Raw genomic sequence first — 20,268 nt, forward strand, 5'->3', positions numbered from 1 at the left:
GAGTTAAAACCATGGTCTTGTTCCAGAGTTTCTCTAATGTTCTTGAAGCATTTAAATGTAAACTGCAGCATATATTTAATAGTCTGCTCAGCAAAGAAAGAAAAAAAAAAGCTCCATCTGGCTGACCAAAATGAAATGTAATGAACAAAAACAATCATTTCCTCTTTCCTGGTTCTCACTCTGTCCTGGGGAAAATGATATTTCAGCATTTAGTAAATAAAAGAAAAAAAAGTGAAAGCTAATCTCTTTGGTGGGAGAGGAGGACTGACTAATGAAACATGTTGACACATGTATTAGAAGCTGCCATAATTGAATAAGGGGATTTGGAGAAGAGAGAACATTATTAAGATACATGGGGATTTAAAAGTGCGGAGAACAGAGGCAAGGCCAGCTGAGTCAAACCAGTGCCCACAAGCATCTCCATCAAGCTGTCTTGAATGAAATATGCCAGATGTGTTTTGCTTTTGTGTGTTCATGTGTAACTGTTATGCTTAACTGATCTAGAATAAATCTAATAGAATAAATTATAAAAAAAAAACAAAACAAAAAAACATTTGAATACTGGTGGCAAAAACACACACATTCATTACTTAGGTAGAAGTATAGATACATGTACTAAAAAAAAATACTGCCTCCATATCAACAGGAAAATGAGTATTTCAGCAATACATCAAGTATACATTCAATATCCTTTCAAAAATAAACAAGGACTTTACATGTTAGCTTTAAATTTCCAGTTGAACAAATGTCACTGATCAGCTGTTATCTTAAAAAAATAATCTCTGCTAATCTCCGGTCCTGTATTTCCTGCATTTTCATTTTCTTCTCTCTCCGGGGAATCCAGCAGCTGTACCTTTAGCTACCCGACACACTGTGTGACAAAGTGCCCAGAAACAGCTTGTTTGGTGATATTTGTCGAGCTGTTAGAACATTGCATTTTCTTTATGCTCGCTCCTCTTCTATAGTTAGATGCTGAAAGTACACACAACTCAAGATGATTGGTATATGTTCAGAGTCAATCAACTAAATTTAAGTTGAACAGACACCGTTAAATTTAGCGTTTCACGTTTTATGTGTAAATCATTTTCTGATTTTAATTTTAATTGAATTTGGACCATTGGGTATTAATCTTGGGTCACTGTGGTCAGGGGCTGGAAATTGGATGCAGGTCAGGTTTTTACATGTAATTAAGGTCACCAGGGGTAAGCGAAAGGAGGAGTAAATAGGGCAGGAGGAAGGGCGCAGCGGCTAACTGAGTAGCAAAGTACTGAGTACCCTGTAAAATACCAGAAAAGGCAATAGAAAAATGATTATGTAATTAAATAATATAGAGGCAAAACAAAAAAAAAAACCAAAGGCAAATAAGAAAAATTATGTGGCAAAGTGAGCAGTATCATCGCTCTGATCGATTTTGAAAAGGTTTAGGTTTAAAATCATCAGCAAAGTACTGCAGGTGACCACAAAGGTGGGAAACAAACTTGCTATTAAAACTAGTTACCAAATACAGAGACAGCTGTATTTGGTGGCTGTAGCTCAGGTGGTAGAGCGGGTCATCTACTAATCGGAAGGTTGGTGGTTCGATTCCTGGCTTCCCCTAGTCTGCATGCCAAATATCCTTGGGCAAGATACTAACCCCAAATTGCTCTCCGATGCATCCATCGGAGTATGAGTGTGTGTGTGAATGTTACTTAGAAAGCACCTAGAAAGATGTGCTTGTGCGAATGGGTGTGAATGGGTGAATGCACAAGTTGTATAGAGCGCTTTGAGTGCTCAGAAGAGTAGAAAAGCGCTATATAAGAACCAGTCCATTTACCATTTACCATTTAAAGACTGTCTCAAAACTGCCAGCACTAGTTTTAGCAGTCTAGCTTACCTAATTTTGTCAAACAATGTGTTAAATCAGTTTAAGCTCTAGCAGCAGTCTTCTTCTCTGCATTTTTATCAGATACCTATGCTGTGAAAACTGTATTTATGGTAGTAGTAGCCATAAAAATAAATCCTTCTGTAAGTACAGATACCTGAAGATTTTACGTATTGGTACTTTGTCCCACCTCTGTTTCTATACAGGTTTGTTCAAATATGTTCCAAGATATATATACCCAACAACAACAACAACAAAAAGTTAATCAAATACTCTTTTATTAAATATTACTGTGATATTAAAGATGAATTATTAGCAAAGAGAAAGAGCAAAGCTGTGTCACAAACCTCAAACAAAAACATTGCTGTAATGTTTCAAATGGTGTGCAGTGCAGGACCTCCACAATGGACTTTGTTGTCTCAATTCCTGTTTACCTTGTGCAGATTCTGAGTCATGCCACCTGAAGAGCTAGACAGACAACTCTGCAATGATTTGATGTGTTAGTGATGGACAGGAGGAGGAATACAGAGCACTAATGGATGATCTGGTGCAGTGGTCAGGGAAGACTCATATGCTTCTGAATATGAATAAGACCAGAGCGTTGCTGATAGACTTCAGACAACTACATGTCTCTTGTCTGTCTTAGGACATGACTTTGATATAGTGCAAGTACCAGGACATCCACACTGACAACAGGTTGAACTGGAAGATCTAAACACTCGCTGCACATAAAAAGGTTATGAGCAGGCTTCATTCCCTGAGGAAGCAGAGGTTCTTACAGCAAAATTACAGCGCAGCGGAGCTAGTGTCGCTAGTGACACCATCAGATTGAATCAAAACACTGAAGCTGTTAAAACTTTAGATGTGTAGCATGGGGTCATATTAACAATCCATTAAAATTTCCCTGACACCTTCCAAGGTTTTCAAAGTCAACTTAATGTTCATTGGTTGAAAATTAACAAAAAGCCTTATAACTTAAACTTGATTCTTACAACTATGGTGTGTATTGTCAACATACTGAAAGTATAAAGATTTAAAATATCATGATACATTTGTTATCTTTAAAACCCTGATTAAAATTCTACTGCCTTTGTTTATATTGGCAGCATTTAAAAAATGACACTGGACTATGGTGACTGTAAATATCATGTCACATTTGACCTCTGACCTCACTTTTACATTTTACATCTGCCTGTCCTTCAAGTTGATCCCAAAATTTGTTGTCTTTAAAGAAAGTATTGCCAGGAGACAGACAGTGAGCTGCGTAGTTAGAAATATATACTATGGTAATAAAAATAATAATAATATTAATAATATTTAATGAGCTCAAGTTATTCGTGTCCAGTTATTTACAAATTCATCATTCATTTTGTACTCTGACATAATGTTTGTTTAATCAAAGTAAACATCTGTCATGCTAGCTTACGTGATTTAACCCTTTAAAACCGGTCAGAGCTGGCATACTCCGTTTTGCGCAACTACTTTTAAATCCCTATAAAACTGCAACCACATAAGCTAGCGCAATAATTTTTTTTGCATATGAAACCGGAGGAGTTGTACTTACATCTTATGCCATCAGCTTGTCCTCGGTCACAGTTTCCTTCCACATATAGCTTTGCAAAAACTACATAAAAAGCGCTTGCAGCAACAAAAACATAATATTCCAGAAACACGCTTTGCCAATCCGATTAGCTGTTTGTAACACTTCCTACTTGGACTAGACTCAGCGCGAATTAGTCATTACCTGCCTGAAACCGGAAGTGACGTCATTTTCGCGGAAATGTAGTTTTTTACCATCGGGGCCTCATGAGCCTATACTGGTGTTTTTAAAAGTTATGTTTGACTTTATGACCTTCTGTGTCGTTTCTGGGATGCTTAGGACTCATATTGCACTGCTGGAAATTGTTTATTTTGATGCATATGCTGCTTTTTTGCAAATTTGCATTATAATATTTATTTTCGTTTTTTCTGCAGTATATAAAAATTGGTGTATTTCAAAAATAAAACTGTGAAGACACTCAAAATAAATTTCCTGTGGTGGGAAACTATTTTGTGCAACTTTTTTGTATTTACAGTTTTGAGGGATAAGGCTCTTGAATTTCTCTAACTAGAAATATATGTTAAAAAACAAAAACGATTTTCAATTTCTTTGTAATTTATTGCACTTTTTTGCAATTTATGTAATTACTATGCACTTAATGCAGACATATTATTAAAATTTAGGCTGTAATGGTTGTATTGATGTATAGCAACTTGAACTCCCAAAAATGGCTCCACAGCATGTAAAAATATAATATAAGCTCTGGCGGACTTGGTTCTATGGTAGGTCTTAAAGGGTTAAACTGCACACAAAAATTAACATATGCAAAATACAATGCTATTCCATTAAACATAAATACTGAGTAAGCTGCTTTGGCAGACGTTTGAACTCTTTGAATGCTTCTCATTAATACTGTTGTTTTTTCAACTTTTGTAACAAAGAACTTCCCAAAAAGAAGATAAATGAATTATTTCACATCTCATCTTCATTAAATGAAGAGGGCAGATCTTATCACAGTCTAAATCGTTTTTTATAAGACGTTTTATATTGAGTTCTGGTCATTCTTTCAGCCTGTCTCATTTAACTAGAATTTCAAAACATGTATGTAATGACTCATATTCTTGCACAGTGTGCTGTGTTCAGCCTCTGCTGTAGGAGAGTTGTATGACTGCTTTAGAGTACAGTCCAATATTCAAGTAAAAAAACACGTTTGATAAAATGAAATGTAAAGTCGGGAGGAAAATAATTAGAAAGCTTCTTTTTCAAAGTAGGTGAAAATTCAAATTCAAAATAGAAAAAAAATGTTTAGTCTTTCTTTGTGTTTTATTTATTTTTTATTTTATTTTAAGTGCTTCAGCTCGGGAACCTGGCCCCAGCAATGCTGGATGCTTTTTCTGAATCATTTGCTTGGCATGTAATAAAAATCTTTAGAGCTTTGTGTGCAGGTAATTGATTTCACATCAGAGAAGAGTTGCATAATTAACTCTCACAGTTTCCAGCTGAAGCTTCACACATGGTATGAAGGTATGGTTCCTGATGTGGTATCACGCAAGTGTAATAACACATAGTGACAAAAGATGAAAGAGCACAGTTCTGGATACTGACGTGTTCCTCCCACACATGAGGTGAGATCACAGAATATTTTACTCAAGTCTTCAGCTTTGTAATGAAGCCCCACCTGGCCTAACATGTACAGTTCTCTGACTGCTCTCTCCTTCCCCCTAAGACTATTTCAGTCATGGATAATCAGTATATATTCACACTCTTTTCCAAACTTTTCCTCCCACTCACCTCCTGTTAACCCTGCACTGCATGACAGTTTAATAGTAAAATATAGCGAAGGTGAGATAATTCACCTTGATGAATTACACTGTTCACTTTAGGATTGTTCTCTTAATGGCTAATGAATTTTCCATTTCCGAACCAAAGTACTAAACTGATTTACAATAGAATTCACTTGCAAGTTAGAGATGTTTTCTTATATTTCTCATATTAAATTTTTTTAAAAGATAATGCATTTCTCAAAGCAATGCAGCTGAAAAAGTGTGGCTTTTAAGCAGCACAAAAATGCTTTTTTCAGCACACAGAGGGTAACATGGGGGAGTCTTTTGTGTTCTCTGCCTCAGTACTCAGTGCAGTAGTAGGTGGTAGTGACTTGGAGCATGTTTCATCATTGTGAATTTTTTTTTGTGAGCATTTTGCACAAACATGAGCCTTACGTGATCTCAAGTCCACTGCTTTCCTGACAGGAAGCAGAACTGAGCTTTCATGCTTGGGTGCATTTTGTGCAGGTGGAACAAAAGGACTTCACTGCCGCATCTGTCATGAGACAACGTATGCAATACTCGTTTTAGACAGAAGGATTACATTCCTGGATATATGATGGAGTTCAGGACAGGGTTTTGAATATCTGTTACTGATAGCATTCCCTTGTGTGCCAGCAGCTGCTTCAGTTTCAATACTGTATTTCACTCAGCTTGACCAGTACCTTCACTCGTCTAATATTTAAACTCTGGAATCAAGAAACATTGCTTGATGAGTCATTATGCCATTTCCCACACTAGCACCTATCAAACTCTCTGTTCTTGCGTATAATCACAGTAAAGACATGTAGATATGCTGTCTGACAATACCTTATAATTAATACTAACATTAATTTTACATAAACATCAATACCTCAGTACTAACCACATGATTTTCTTAAATCCAAATCAAATATGTGTGCATTATCAAGTAAAATATAATCTAACATTAGCTAGCATTGTTTACTTACCAAGACACTTGGCCAGCTGTTAGCTACAAGAGATATGTAGCTAGCAAGTCCATCCAACCATTCATTCTCTTCTGCTTATCCTTTTAAGGCACAAGTGGGGGCTAGAGCCAGTTGTAGCTGTCATGGGGCAAAAGATGGGCTAAAGTCTGGACAGGTTGCCAGTCTTATGAAATTCACTTTGTTAATTTGTATAAAAATATAACCATTAATTACCGTTGTGCACATAATAGCACAGATCAGGTTCTGCAGAAAGAGAATCCTTTTGCTGGTCATTATCTTTCCTATTGACGGCTACACGGTTTTAAATTTCTCTTCAAGCATTTGAGAAATTACTCACAGTGACCTTGTCCTCTGAATAACCTCTTTACATAGCAATGATCAAAGCTACCCGTCTTATGTCCAAATCGGCTTAATTGGGCAGATGATTTGTGTAGTTAAAGGTTTTTAGCATATTACTGATGCTTGGGGAACCAAAATAATTCTCTCTAGTTAAGAGTGCCAATGGTCTGGAGTGCATTTGGTGCATTTTCTCTTTACTTTCTGCAAAAAAGTCATTACTTACTTACTTGCCTTTTCACACAGTCTGGTATTTGGTATAATCTCATAATGCATGTTGAATAAAAAAGCAAGATTTAGCTGATGAATAAAAAAAATGACTTGATTTTTACATATATTCCACTATATTCCCCTGAGAGAATCCAAAGACTTTTTTTCCTTGCAGATGAAATGGAAACCCAGTGGGAGAGAGGTGGTCAGAGTCTTTTTAAATTAAATATTTTACACTGGGCAATATGTGCCACCTCAAATTTGCCCCTTGCTAATTTTCAGAACTCACAGGGCAGTGGGTAGTTTTGTGCTCGCCGGAGCGTACAAGCAGAGGCAATGAGGCAAGTGGAATAACATTAGAGCCCCTTATTTGAAACTGCAATCCACGGAGCAGGTAGACGGGGTGAAGAGCAGGGTGAGTGCGAGCTGGAGTTTCTGTTCACGCCTCTAATCAACAGCGAAACTAATAACTGCAGCTCTAAATGTCATCATAGATATTGGGCTACTTTGGCAAACACCTTCTGAGTTTGCACAAGAAATATCAAATTACAGAATCAAAACAAAAATGACCCTTTACAAGCACCAGGGGATTGAGATAATATAAGGACAAAGGAGCAGTGGGACTCAGGAGGGGATTTGGATGAGGGCTGTGTTTCAAAAAAGACAGAAAATAAAAGAGAACATCAAATGAAGCTGTTTGGCAGAGGACTAGGCCTTCATGTTGTCTGTGCATTTATGTCAGCGGAGAACAAAAGAGGTGCTGTGTAAGTTATATACTCGCTCAAACATTTCCATGAATAAGATATTATAGCTATTTCTCTATGTGCATAATTTGCACTCTCAATTCCCAGTTTACAATCATTTTTCATTCCACTGATGAATCAAAAGCATTTGCTTTTGGAGGAAAAAAAATAACCATTTAAAAATTACATGTGCACATTGGTATGCCTGTGACATTAAATGTGCAAACAGAATAGGCTATGAGCTGTGAGAGCTTCCCTTTCAGCTCTGATGGGGCTGTCAAAACTGATATGCACTTTTAATTTAATTTTACACTCATTCCTTTTACAAAAACAAAAACAACTTTCACTGATCATGCAACAGGCCTTCTTCAGCTTCCACAAGTAGTTATGCTTATTTCACCTGCACCACACAAAGCGTCTCTGTGTGAGTGTAGATTTTTACAACAATGCCCTCCTGAGGAAATTCAGAGTAAAACAGTATAAGAACAGGAAGTGCTCATGCAAATTCTGTATGTATATAGTCATCAGTTATTCTTTATATTATATTATTGTGGCTTTGATTCCACATTGCTTAATTATTATTATTATTCTTACTAGTATTCCAGCATTTACATGCACAGACACAAGTGTTTAATAGAGAAAGCATCAGTGTTCAGGCTTGGACCCATTTTATGTTGTTGCTTGAATTTAGGGCTTATATGCATAATATATAAATAGAATCCATCTTGATTCTCAAGTGTCAAGAAAACGCATCTTATTCCAATCTGGGTCATCAGTGTTTTTACTGTCTTTTTGATAAAGCATGTATTGAGAAGTCTGATGATGTTCACAAGTAGCATAAGGCTTTGCAGTAGAAGTATAATCACCAGTCGGTGACCTTTTTTGCCCTTCCTTAAAATAAATAGAGCAAAAATTCAAATTACTGACATGACATTTATTCTGGCCCTTTTTAACTCTATTTTGAAATTAGAAAATCATCCCTTGCCCTACTCCTACTTGTTCTTTATAATTAATCATTTTTCCACAGTAAGCCAGTTCAGATGATAAATGAGAGATGGGTTGACTGTACTGTAAAGGATTCCTACCAAGGAGATGTGGTAAAATGAAAAACGTGATCATTCTCAAGAAGCCAGGTTGTGTGACTTTTTGAAGGTAGTTAAGGGTAGATGCATTCACATAATTAGAATTTTTATAGAAAATAAAATGACTTGATTTTTACTTACTGCACATTTTCTCTTAAAACTGAGGTTATATATTAATAGAAAGAAGAACTTGGATTTATCCTTGAGGAACACAAGGACTAATGAGAATACATTAACATGGGATACTCATTGAAAAATTAGCATTTAATAAGCATTTAATTCAGTTAATTAGGAGAATAAGTAGAATGCCCAAAATGACAGATAAGACAGGTGTTATATTGTTATTTAGAATTCTCGGGAGTTCTACAAATCATGTAACAGAACAGTTCAAGTGGCACTTAAATGCAGCACGAAGGGATTATCATATTATGTCTTGTCTTTTGTCCGAAAACACTGAAAGAGAACACATTGGGTCTCCTTGAAAGAAAAATATTCACTTGGATATAAATGAAATGCAACATGGATGACAAATTAACAGACATACATGTGAACCTTTTTTTTTAGCTGTTACAGTGAGGAGAGGGTTTGCTTTTTTCTGCTGTGGGCAGCTTTAGCAGATTTGGGTGGATCTTCTCTACTCCACTTATCCTATAATTCCTGCCCTGCATCCACTTATTAATTATTCAGATACCACCCTGCACCCCTTACCCCCACCTGACCCCACTGTACTAACATCTTTTTTTGGCTTCAGGATGAGCTTATCAGGCTTAAATAACTCCAGCTTTTTCTAAATCTCAGTATATAAATGAGGTTTATATACTTTATATACTAGGTTTATATACATATATATATATATATATATATATATATATATATATATATATATATATATATATATATTACAGGTGCAACGATACTCGTATCGATATTGAACCGTTCGGTACAGTGCTTTCGGTTCGGTACGCATATGTATTGAACAATACAAAATTTATTTTAATTTAATTTATTTTATCAACTTTCCTTCTGACGGTGCTGTCTGTGTTGAGCGCTCAGTGGATCTGCATTCTACAGTGCAGCCTAGGCGGAGTAGTCGAACGCAGATTCACTGAACGCAGGGCAAGCTAGCATTGCAACATGGCAAATTGAACCTCCCCCACCCTCATTCAGATCTGGCGTTTGGAACTATTTTGGTTTTCATGTGACGTATGACCCTGAAGGTAAGCGCGTCATGGACAAAAGTAAAACAGTATGTCGGATGTGCCACGCAATGCTCAATTACATTGATGGGAACTACTGCGTTAGCGGAGTTAGCTCGTTAACATGTTGGCTGTCCAGCCCCACGCACGGGGCGATCCGCGGTAGCTCGTTAACGGAGATTTGCCATATTATGGCGTTAACGTCATTTCAGATTAACGCTGACAGCACTAGTGGGAACACAACGAATATGACTGCACATTTACGGCGACATCATCCTAGTGCAAAGACAAGTGGAAGCAGACAAAAACAACAAGCACGCATGCTACAAACTTTACCCGAGTCATTTAGACAGCCGTTAGCACGTGATTCTCCTTATGGGGACCTGATATGTTTAATATGCTGCTGAGAATATAGCCCAGAAGAAGCGTATAGTATAGCTTTTATTTTGGAAAGAGACATTTCTCTGTAATAAACTCTCTTTTCCAAAGATGAGTGATTTCTCGATCAGATAGATTTATTTTTTTTTATCACTTTGTTGTTTCAGCAACATTAAATTTAAAAACAGTACTTTTGAGTTAAAATATATATTTATAATCTTAATAAATGACAAACTAAAAAGGCATGAACATTTTTTTTGTATCGAAAAAATATCGAACCGTGACACCAAAGTATCGAACCGAATATATATATATATATATATATATATATATATATATATATATATATATATATATATACGTGTGTGTGTGTATATATATATATAAATACTTTTGCACACTTCTACTTCTACTTTTAAAACATTTTCTAATCGTTCAGTGGTTCTTGCAGAAACTGAAGGCGAACCATTCAGGAGTCTCAGATGCCTTACGCTGAAACATTTATTTGCAGCAAGCTCAGTCAAGGACAATAGAGTTCAGGTTGACACATGTAAAGCCACCCTCCACTGTGGAACTCATTGTGACAGCAGCACTAACCTGTTTATATGTATTACACATTTCTCTCCTTCTAAATGTCAGAGATTACATGTGACAGGTCTTAAAAAAGAGAGAAACCATGCAGCTATGCAAGGTCTGACCGGAAAAAAAGGCAACTCTGTCAGTCAGCGGCCTCTCCAGAGATTTGCTGAATCATTACATTCTTGAATGTAGGGACCCACAATACGAAAACACTCTGGGTAAACTTGGTAAACTGACTCATTCATTTTTGCATTTTTTACATTTTTGTTTTATTTTGCTCAACTTTCTATGAAATTTTGGCTTCAAACTAACTTTTAATGGAGCTTAAAATGAGTAGGGAAATAAAGAAAACATCACTATAAAATATAAATAAATAAAGAGTTTCTGTCTAAAAATTTATTGCTTTACATTTAAATTGTAGCATTCATTTTTGAAGCAACTTGGCAGGTTCAGTTATTAAGACTGCAAACTATAATATGAACTTTTGATGCGTATGAATGCATATTACCAAATGAGATAAATACTTAAAATACTTAAGACACTGTTTAAAATGTAGATGATTTGCAAGTCTCATAAGCTTATACTTAGTTTGCAGTAGAACACAGAAAATGTATCGAATGTTTAAACTGAGCCATGTTACTGTTTCATGAAAAATATCATTCATTTTGAATTTGATGGCACCAACACATCTCAGGAAAGTTGAGATGAGGTCAACAAAAGGGCTTGGAACATAAGTGGCACTGAAAAGAAAGAGCTGGCGCAATGTTTTGTGGCTAATTAGGTAAACCGACAACAGGTCAGGAACATGATTGGGCATAAAAAGATCATCATAGAGAGCTTCTCAGAAATAAAGATGGGGAATGTGCCAAAACCTGCATCTAGAAATTGTGAGAAATAATGTTGAAAATGTTGAACATGAAGATTTAGAATCTCTCATCCTCTACAGTTCATAATATCATCAAAAGATTTAGAGAATTTGAAGAAATCTCTCTGTACAAGAGACAAGGCAGAAAATCAGTACATGCCTGTTTTTGAATACCGGCATGATTCTGTCATGGAGCCGCGTGGGCTCAGGAACAAAGCAGCAAAGAAGAAGGTATTCTCTTGGTCAAAGCTCAATTAAAGTGGATGGTGGCAAAGTAGAAAACTGTTTACATGTTTTATGTCTGTGAAGGTTCTCACTCATTCAGGTCATCATAGTCAAAGGAGCTTGGAAAGAAAAGCGTCTGGACTTCTTTGAGTTGCTTGAAGACGTTTCACCTCTCATCCGAGAAGCTTCTTCAGTTCTAAGGTCAAATGGTGGAGAGTCCCAGATTTAAACCCAGTGGGAGTGTCCCCCCAAAGAGGGACAAAGGACCCCCTGATGATCCTCTACCTAATCACATGAGCCAAGGTGTGAAAGCGGGTGTGGGTCAATATCAGCTAGGGTTTCGGGTGAGCTCATTGTGAAACCTGGCCCCACCCTATCATGTGATTTCCTGAGGTCAGATGGCCCAGGATGTGAGTGGGCGTTAAGGCGTGTGGGAAGGGATCTCAAAACTGGATTATAGATGGCAGACAGGTGGTGTTGTAAACCACCGCCTCTGTTCAAAGATGGTCGCTTTCACAGCTCCCTAGACTACATGTTTTATGGTTTAAATCAGGATTTGAAAAGATTTTTGTAGATGTAAACTCCACATTCTCCAGATTGAAGAGGAGATGAACCAAACAGTATCCCACATTTGTGATTTTTAGTTCACAAACACTTGTTATAATAACTAACTACTCCTGACATTTTGGAGATGTTAGCTCTTTATACAGTAAAGTTACAGTGGGATAAAAATAACATCAGGCTGATCCTGCTACAATTTGTTCCCCTCTTCAAATCACAGACAAACAGTATCCCACAGTTGTTTATGTTTTTAAACCCATTTTGCACAGAGAGGCATTTTTTGAAAAATGTATTGATAGCAATGTTGAATATTATTACACAGAAAAAAAAACTACACGTAAAATAATCACACCGTAACACCTCTGCCTTTGTAAATGGAGCGACAGTAACTGCATGTAAAACCTGCAGATAGTCAGATTAACAGTATTTCGTCTCTATCTGCCATTCTGCAATTCAACTCATGTAAACAATAACATGCGCACAGCGTGACGTGAAAAAAGGCACATACCTTTGACGTTGAGTGACGAACTCTGTATTCCTCCACAGGTAAACGCAAAAAAGGAGTTTTTAAAAAATCTCAGTTTTTGTAAACGCCATTTACATGAGGACGAAACAGCTGCGTTTTCAAAAATACCCGTGTAGGTGTGGACGTAGCGTAAAAATTACGCTACCTGTAATTTATTGCATATTACTTGAGGTGTGAAATAAACTGCAATGGAGCAAAATATGAGTGCGTGTGGTTGGAGGATGTGTTAGTGCGCACTAACACATTTTTCTTGTAAAACAAAGGGGGGCCCAGCAAAAAAAGCTTGGGAACCACTGTATTATAGCATGGATCCATTCATCCATCTTCCACTTATCCAAATCAGGGTCACAGTTGGACTGGACCCCTTTGCTGCTGTGATAAGGCGAGAGGCAAGGTACACCATTGAACGGTCACTAGTTTCTGGAGGGCTGACACAGAAAAACCATTCACACTCACATTCATGCCTATGACCAAATTAGACTCACCAAGTAACCTAACATACATGTCTTTGGACTGTGGGAGGAAGTTGGAGTACCTGGACAAAACCCACAACGACATGGGAACATACGCACAGAAACACACCATCCATCCAGTGGTAATAACTGAAGTGTTCTTCTATTCAAACCAAACTTGTTTTTGCATACATCACTGAAACATTCTTGTAGTAGGCCATAAAAGTGTATAATTTTAAAATGAAATAGATCTAAAAAACATTTTACTCCCTCCTGTACAAAAAGCTCCAGTTAAGCTTCTTCATTGGTACTAGAGCCCAATCAATATAACTAATATTTTTAAGACCAAAAAACAATAATTGGTGATTTAAAAATCTGATATATCAGCCAGTACTGTTTTCTTTTAAACAGAAAACATAAACAGATTTCCCTGGCATTTGTTATGTGCAGTTATTTGCAAATTCTTGCTAAGATATGTTAATGCCGTTTAAAAATATTCTTGCATTATTGTCACAAGTTGTGGATTACTTGTTTCCACCTGACTCTGCACAGTTAAGATGGCTGGTGTGTTTGTGGCGCTTCAAGTACATGTCCTCTGGTAGAAACTATGCAACATGAACACTCGTGGTATGGTTGAAGGGGGTTCCTCCCATTTCTGATGCTGTTATATCACTAAGGTTGTTCCAAAAGTCGGAGACTGCATTGAAAATCTGTCATGTTTTTAAAGAAACGTAGACAATTCCATATAGAATGAAGAAATACTTTATTTATAACATTAACCATAAGGTCTTTACAAGGAGTCTGTCATATCCACAATGAAACATGAGGGTGCTAGACTGGATCCACAGTTCTATACACTACGTCTGTAGATTCCTTCATTTTATTCTAATGCATTATTCATAGGCAAAGGTATGGAAGCGTATTGAGAGTTCAGTATCAAGTCTTCTTTGGGTGAATACCAAATATTTCCAGCATCAGTTGGCATTAGTAAATCAGCTGTTGCAAAAAGTCTCAGTTAGAATCACTTTGACCCTACCAATTAATTGGTAGATTAATCATATAATACTAATATTAAGTGAATAATTTAATCAAGCAGCAGGGCTTGGCAACAGTAACCACAGACCATTAACTTGGGTAGAACATTACAGTATTAGTCTAATCACATCTAACAGAACAAGCACACTAATCATAAAGGAACAGAAAGGAGGCCTTGATAGCAGGCCACTCTAGCATTTACAAAGTACTCTTCTTAACCCCTTACAAAGCAGCAAAGCACACTGAAATGTTGCTGCTTTGTTGGACACAGGAGAGCCTTCAAAGTGTCCTTCATATTGTTATTTTACTCTTATGCACAGACAAGTCTCAATGTGCCAAATCCGTTCCCTTTTAAATACATCCTCTTCATACTATTCCATTCCTCTTTATCTGTGTTCTCGCTTCCAGACTTTCATGGCCTTTGTGGAATTGGCTGGAGAGTTTAATAAGTCTGCAGCAGGCCTTTCTTAAAAAAAATGACTTTCATTGCTCCTATCAGGTGTCTTCCCTAACTATTTTGAAATGAACACAAAGACTATAGGATATATCCAACCAAGCAACTAATTGAATGTGTTAATCATACGCATATTACACATCTTACAAACCCACTGGAAATAAAACCTGCACACATTACACTGACCAGGGTTAGTCTCAAAGAAGGTGTTACACGATATTGTTAAAATATATTTTAAGCTGCGCACAATGCATCCGGTTAATAATATCTGCTTATGAATGTTTTGTTTGTGTGGTAAATATAAAACATAAAAATGCCCTAATTAGATGTTATTTTCCTTACGTTTGTCCACTTGGATAAAAACATTTTAGACATTTTAACACCGAAGCTTAGATGATGTTTGAATATCTCTTGGGTTTGCCCATTTATCGTCTATCAGCGTATGTAATCTAAATTTTCTAAGAAAGGAAAACATTTCAATTCCTAGCGTTTAGCGTCAATGCTTTGCTCTTGAGTGACACCTCCGACAGTTTTAGTGGCAGACTAAAATTACACATTGTTCTTGCAGGAGCTCTCTAATGGCAAATCGGGGAGCACTCTAGTGTTTTGCAAGGAGAAAACAAAGCATTTAATGAAATCAACGATCAAATGCGGATGTTTTTCAGTGACAGTTTTGAGAATGGAGATATAAAATGGAACTTATTACAGAAAAAATAGACAGAAAGCAGACCTAAGCCATACCAGCTCAAAATGCCAATACTTCATTAACTGAAAACCTTGGAGAAAGAAATAATCCTTTACTGCAAGCCAAGAAAATGGTGTTCGGTCTGACAGCTGATAAAATAAAATCTGAATGTTGAGGCATTTTGGATTGGTTTTATTTGCATGCACGTAGGGATATGTCTATTTGTATTACAAGCACGTGTCTGTCTGCATGTGTACTGTCAAGGAGCACTTGACATCATAGGAGAGGTATGGGTTGGAGGTAGCAGAAGGGGATTTGGTCAATTACCAGCCTGCAGCCTCAGCATCGAGTCCAGGGGATTAGAGCGAGGACTGGGGTCCAGGAAAGAGATGTGCAGGCACACCAAGAGAAGGGGATCAGTGTGTGTGTGTGTGTGTGTGTGTGTGTGTGTGTGTGTGTGTGTGTGTGTGCGTGTGTGTGTGTGTGTGTAAAGCACTGGTCAAACAGCAAAATCCAACAACGAAGAGGTATCTTGTCATATCACAGGGGAACACCCTCAAGGTCACTGAATTTCACAGAACAGGTGATGGGTTGGCACTATAGGACACTGAAAAATACACTTTTAAAGAAAACATTAGTTAATAAAAAAAGTGTGCAAGTTTACTAGACTAGCTGAAATCCTTAAACTAAATGAAGAATAGATGTTGAAGATATTGGTTGATATTGGTTTTGTCTGACATATTTTGCCTCCTGTCCTTGCCTAAGATAAGAGAAATAATATTTGTGGAAATAAGCTGTAAAAGTACAACTGAACAATGTCAGAAGCATGATTCATTAAGCAGCATGCCACTACCTGTGTGCATTTCGCTGCATTACATGGAACTTGAAACCCATTTATTACATATCTTTCTACTGAACCCCAATTTATTATTCTATTTCTTTCTCTTCACATAGAAATCAAGTAAGGATATGATGACAGTTGTGGCAGTAAATCAGATTTTCTGGTGGGTAAGCCTTTCAAGCTGGCTGGCCTCTGAGGGTCCAAAGGACTGGTGCCTCCTCAGAAAACAACACTGGCTATCAACCCAATCCAGTTGCTCAACTGTAGCACTGTTACCTGGCAACAGCTTTCTCTTGTCTCCTTTGGAGGTAGCAGGATAATATGAGATAAAGAAGAATGAATTATTTCATTATTAATAATAATTAATTATTGTACTAATTACATTTATAATAGAAAATAATTTCTTGGAGATTTTGAAATCTTTTGTAAAATGTTTTGCTTGATTTATCCTTAGAGACTATATGATTATATTTGATCATACTCTTGCTATAGGGTCATTCTTATTCAAAACAAAGGACTATCCTAATGTGTTCATCGTAGTAGCACCTGTCACATTATGCTAAAAATATCCTTTTTTAATTTTAATTTTTTTTGCAATTTAATACACACTTCAGTTTTTATTTATTTATTTATTATCGATCTGTTTTTGGTTGGTGCTTGCCATTTTTGCTGTATGTCAGGCTTCCTCTTCAGAGCCCTGAAAGTTCCAATTAAAAAGTTTATTTTTTCTTCTTCTTCTTTTTTTTCACAAAATTGTGGAGTCATGGGACCTTGCAATAGTTCCAAAAGGTAGCAACATAAGATAAGATAAGATAAGATAAGATAAGATAAGATAAGATAAGATAAAACTTTATTAATCCCTCGGGTAGGTTCCTCTGGGAAATTCGGTTTCCAAAAGCACAGCACCGACAGAAGTTACAGAGCGTGAGCAGAATATTATATATATACACACACACACACATATATAAATACAGAGACATATATAAATAATAATACGCTAGTTTCTTAAAGTCCTATGTTTAAGAAAACAAGTCTGTATGGTATTAGCACACAGTCTAGGAGCTTGGAAAGAAAAGCATCTGGACTTCCTGGAAGACGTTTCACCTCTCATCCAAGAAGCTCCTTCAGTCCTAAGAGCAACTGGTGGAGAGTCAGATTTTAAGCCCTAAGGGAGTGTCCCCAAGAGGGTCATAGACTCCCTATTGATTCTTTACCTAATCACGTGAACCAAGGTGTGAAAACAGGTGTGGGTCACAATCAGCCAAAGTTTCGGGTGAACCCATTGTGAAGCCTAGCCCCACCCTATCATGTGATTTACTGAGGTCAAATGGTCCAGGATGTGAGTGGGCATCTGGAAAGGGATCTCAAAACTGGATTATAGATGGCAGACAGTTGGTGTCGTAAGCCACCACCTTTGTTCAAAGATGGTCGTTTACAGTGGACATAGATGGCTTCTTTCACTCCTCTTTCAATCTGGGACTCTCCACCAATTGCTCTTAGAACTGAAGAAGCTTTTCGGATAAGAGGTGAAACATCTTCAAGGAAACTTAAAGAAATCCAGATGCTTTTATTTTCAAATTTCATAGACTATGATGACCTGGATGACTGAGAACCTTCACAGACTTATTAGCACATGCTTCATTGCATTAGCTACTTGCAGAAACTATTTGAAGGCTACATGATCCACGTGACAAACTGAAATCTGAACCCCTGCTGATATGATAACTACTAATCTAATTCTACAGCCACAATTAATCATGTGTAATAAACCAAATTTTAGGCTTCAAAGAATGGACGTTTGGATGAAATTGACAGAGGGATGAAAATATTTATTGGGTCTATATTATTTATTTGCTCTTTGATTTAATTTGTACTGAGACGCTGATGGCTAAAGCAAAACGATCGAACAGACGGGAGCTAAAGATTACTATAGTTGTGCTATCCAAACTTTTAGAGTTTAGAGCCGACTTATTGTTATCTCAGTTTTGAAATCCAGTCCAGTTGGGTACAGTAGGTGCCTGCAGTTCAGGTGTTTGTGAGGTATTTGTAGTTTTTTTTTTTTTGTGGAGTCACCCTGAAGAAACAGAAAAAAAGCCTAACACCTACAGTATATTCCTGCCATGTCATGCCCACAACATTCTCAGTTACTGCCTCCTGGTTGCAGTATTCATGCAGCCTTTACCTAAAGCCCTATCTCCAGTGAGTCAGGTATGTTGGCTCCTTCATCAAATTACCTCAGCAGCAGACTCGATGTGTAGATAAAGTCAGAAACCAAAGAAGTAAGGACTCCACCCTAATCACATCATTGAGATCTGCTGCTGCTTCCCGTGGCAGACGTTTTAACTGGTTTTGCTTCAAGGCTGACAGCACCCTCTTTCACTCTGAAGAACAATAATCCACCTCTGAGGCCAAATATCACAGCCCACACACAGCCTGAGGGTTTGTTTTATACCTTTTCTCCTTTCAATGTTCTCCTGAAATTTCTTTGTCTGTTGCAGTACTGCAATTCTATTGAAACCTAGATACCATTGTATATATTGATTTTATTTTAGTTATAGCAGTGATGGTTATTGATCTAGTTTATGTGGATATTTTATTTTATACATTAGTATGGATTTAAGGTTATTATCAAGCCACTTATAATGTGTTAGTTGTAAATACTGAGTAAGTTGTGTGAATGGCCTGCCTGTCATTTAAAAACCCCATACCACTGCTGGGGAATTACGTTTTTTTTTTTTGCTAATTACTTTTTAAATTGTCCATCCATACATTTTCTGCCATTTATCCAGGACTTATCTGACTTATGTCAGGGCAGCAGCCTAAGGAGAGAAGCCCAAACCTCCCTCTACCCAGCCAACTCCTTCATTGCAGCTGGAGGTATTCCCTGGCCAGCTAAGAGACGTATTCTGTATCCCGGGCCTATCACAGGGCTTTCTCCATGTAGGACTTGTCCAGAACACCTTATCCATCCTATTCTAATCTGATACACAAACCACCTCAGCTGGCACTTTTTGATATGGAGAAGTAGTGGCTATACCCTGTCTCTATGATAGCCACAGTTCAAATAAAACAGATTTCCACTAATTGTATCCACAATGTTATTCTTTTGGTCAAAACCCATGCTCAGCTCTTTCATTTCCACAATGGACTGGTACAGTGTGCCCATCACTTCAGACATGGTACCAATCCGTCTCTCAATCCTCCCATAACTCGTGAATAGTCTGATACCATGGTTATGGCTGGATCATAATCGGAGGTGCTAATTCTCATTCCTGCTGCTTTACACTTTAACCACTACAGTGTGAGCTTGACACCACCACCCCAGGAAACCAGCAGAACCACATTATCAAAAAGCAGAGGAGAGATTCCCTCGACTGGCTCAACCTAGAATATCTATCCATAGGATTTATGTCAAAGGTTACAAAGAGCAGCTATAGACACTATACACAATGTGAATGTTAAAGACTCCAGTATGCAGTCACAATGGAGTCATCAGGTGGAGTACCCTCCAGCACTGCATCCAGAGATTCAAAGAAGGTCGGGTACTGTGGACTGTCATTTGGCATATAAGCCCAAATGAGAGCCAATCCGAATACACAGGAAAGCAATCCTGTCATCCACTGGGAAAAATACCAATGTACAGGCGTGTGATACCCACGATACCCACCCCTACCTACAGCCTCTTGCTGAGGGAAACTCCAGACTGGATCAGTTTAGCAAACTGGTTCCAAAGCTAGAGCCATGTGTTGAGGTGAGCCTAAATATATCTAGCCAGTAGCTAGACTACATGTCCCAGTAGCTCTTTGTATTAACCCTCACCCATGATGTATTTGGTGTGGGAGAGTTTACCAGGGGCAACCCCCCCCCCCCCCCCACCCTAACAAGATAGCCCCTGGGATCAGTTGGACAAATAAACCCCTCCACCA

The 20,268-nt window shown here is 37.5% G+C and overlaps 1 protein-coding gene and 1 long non-coding RNA gene across 2 annotated transcripts in view; both read left to right on the top strand.

The window, feature by feature from the left end:
* Nucleotides 1–20,268, top strand: part of nrxn2b (neurexin 2b) — a 728,828-nt gene that overhangs the window by 198,896 nt on the left and 509,664 nt on the right.
* LOC146523308 (uncharacterized) lies at nt 1,827–18,884 on the top strand. Its single transcript, XR_014871246.1, has 2 exons — nt 1,827–15,952; nt 15,995–18,884. It is a non-coding gene; the product is annotated as an uncharacterized LOC146523308 (long non-coding RNA).

This window comes from Neolamprologus multifasciatus, chromosome 3, assembly GCF_963576455.1.
Source record: "Neolamprologus multifasciatus chromosome 3, fNeoMul1.2, whole genome shotgun sequence".
In the NCBI taxonomy this organism is placed as follows: domain Eukaryota; kingdom Metazoa; phylum Chordata; class Actinopteri; order Cichliformes; family Cichlidae; genus Neolamprologus; species Neolamprologus multifasciatus.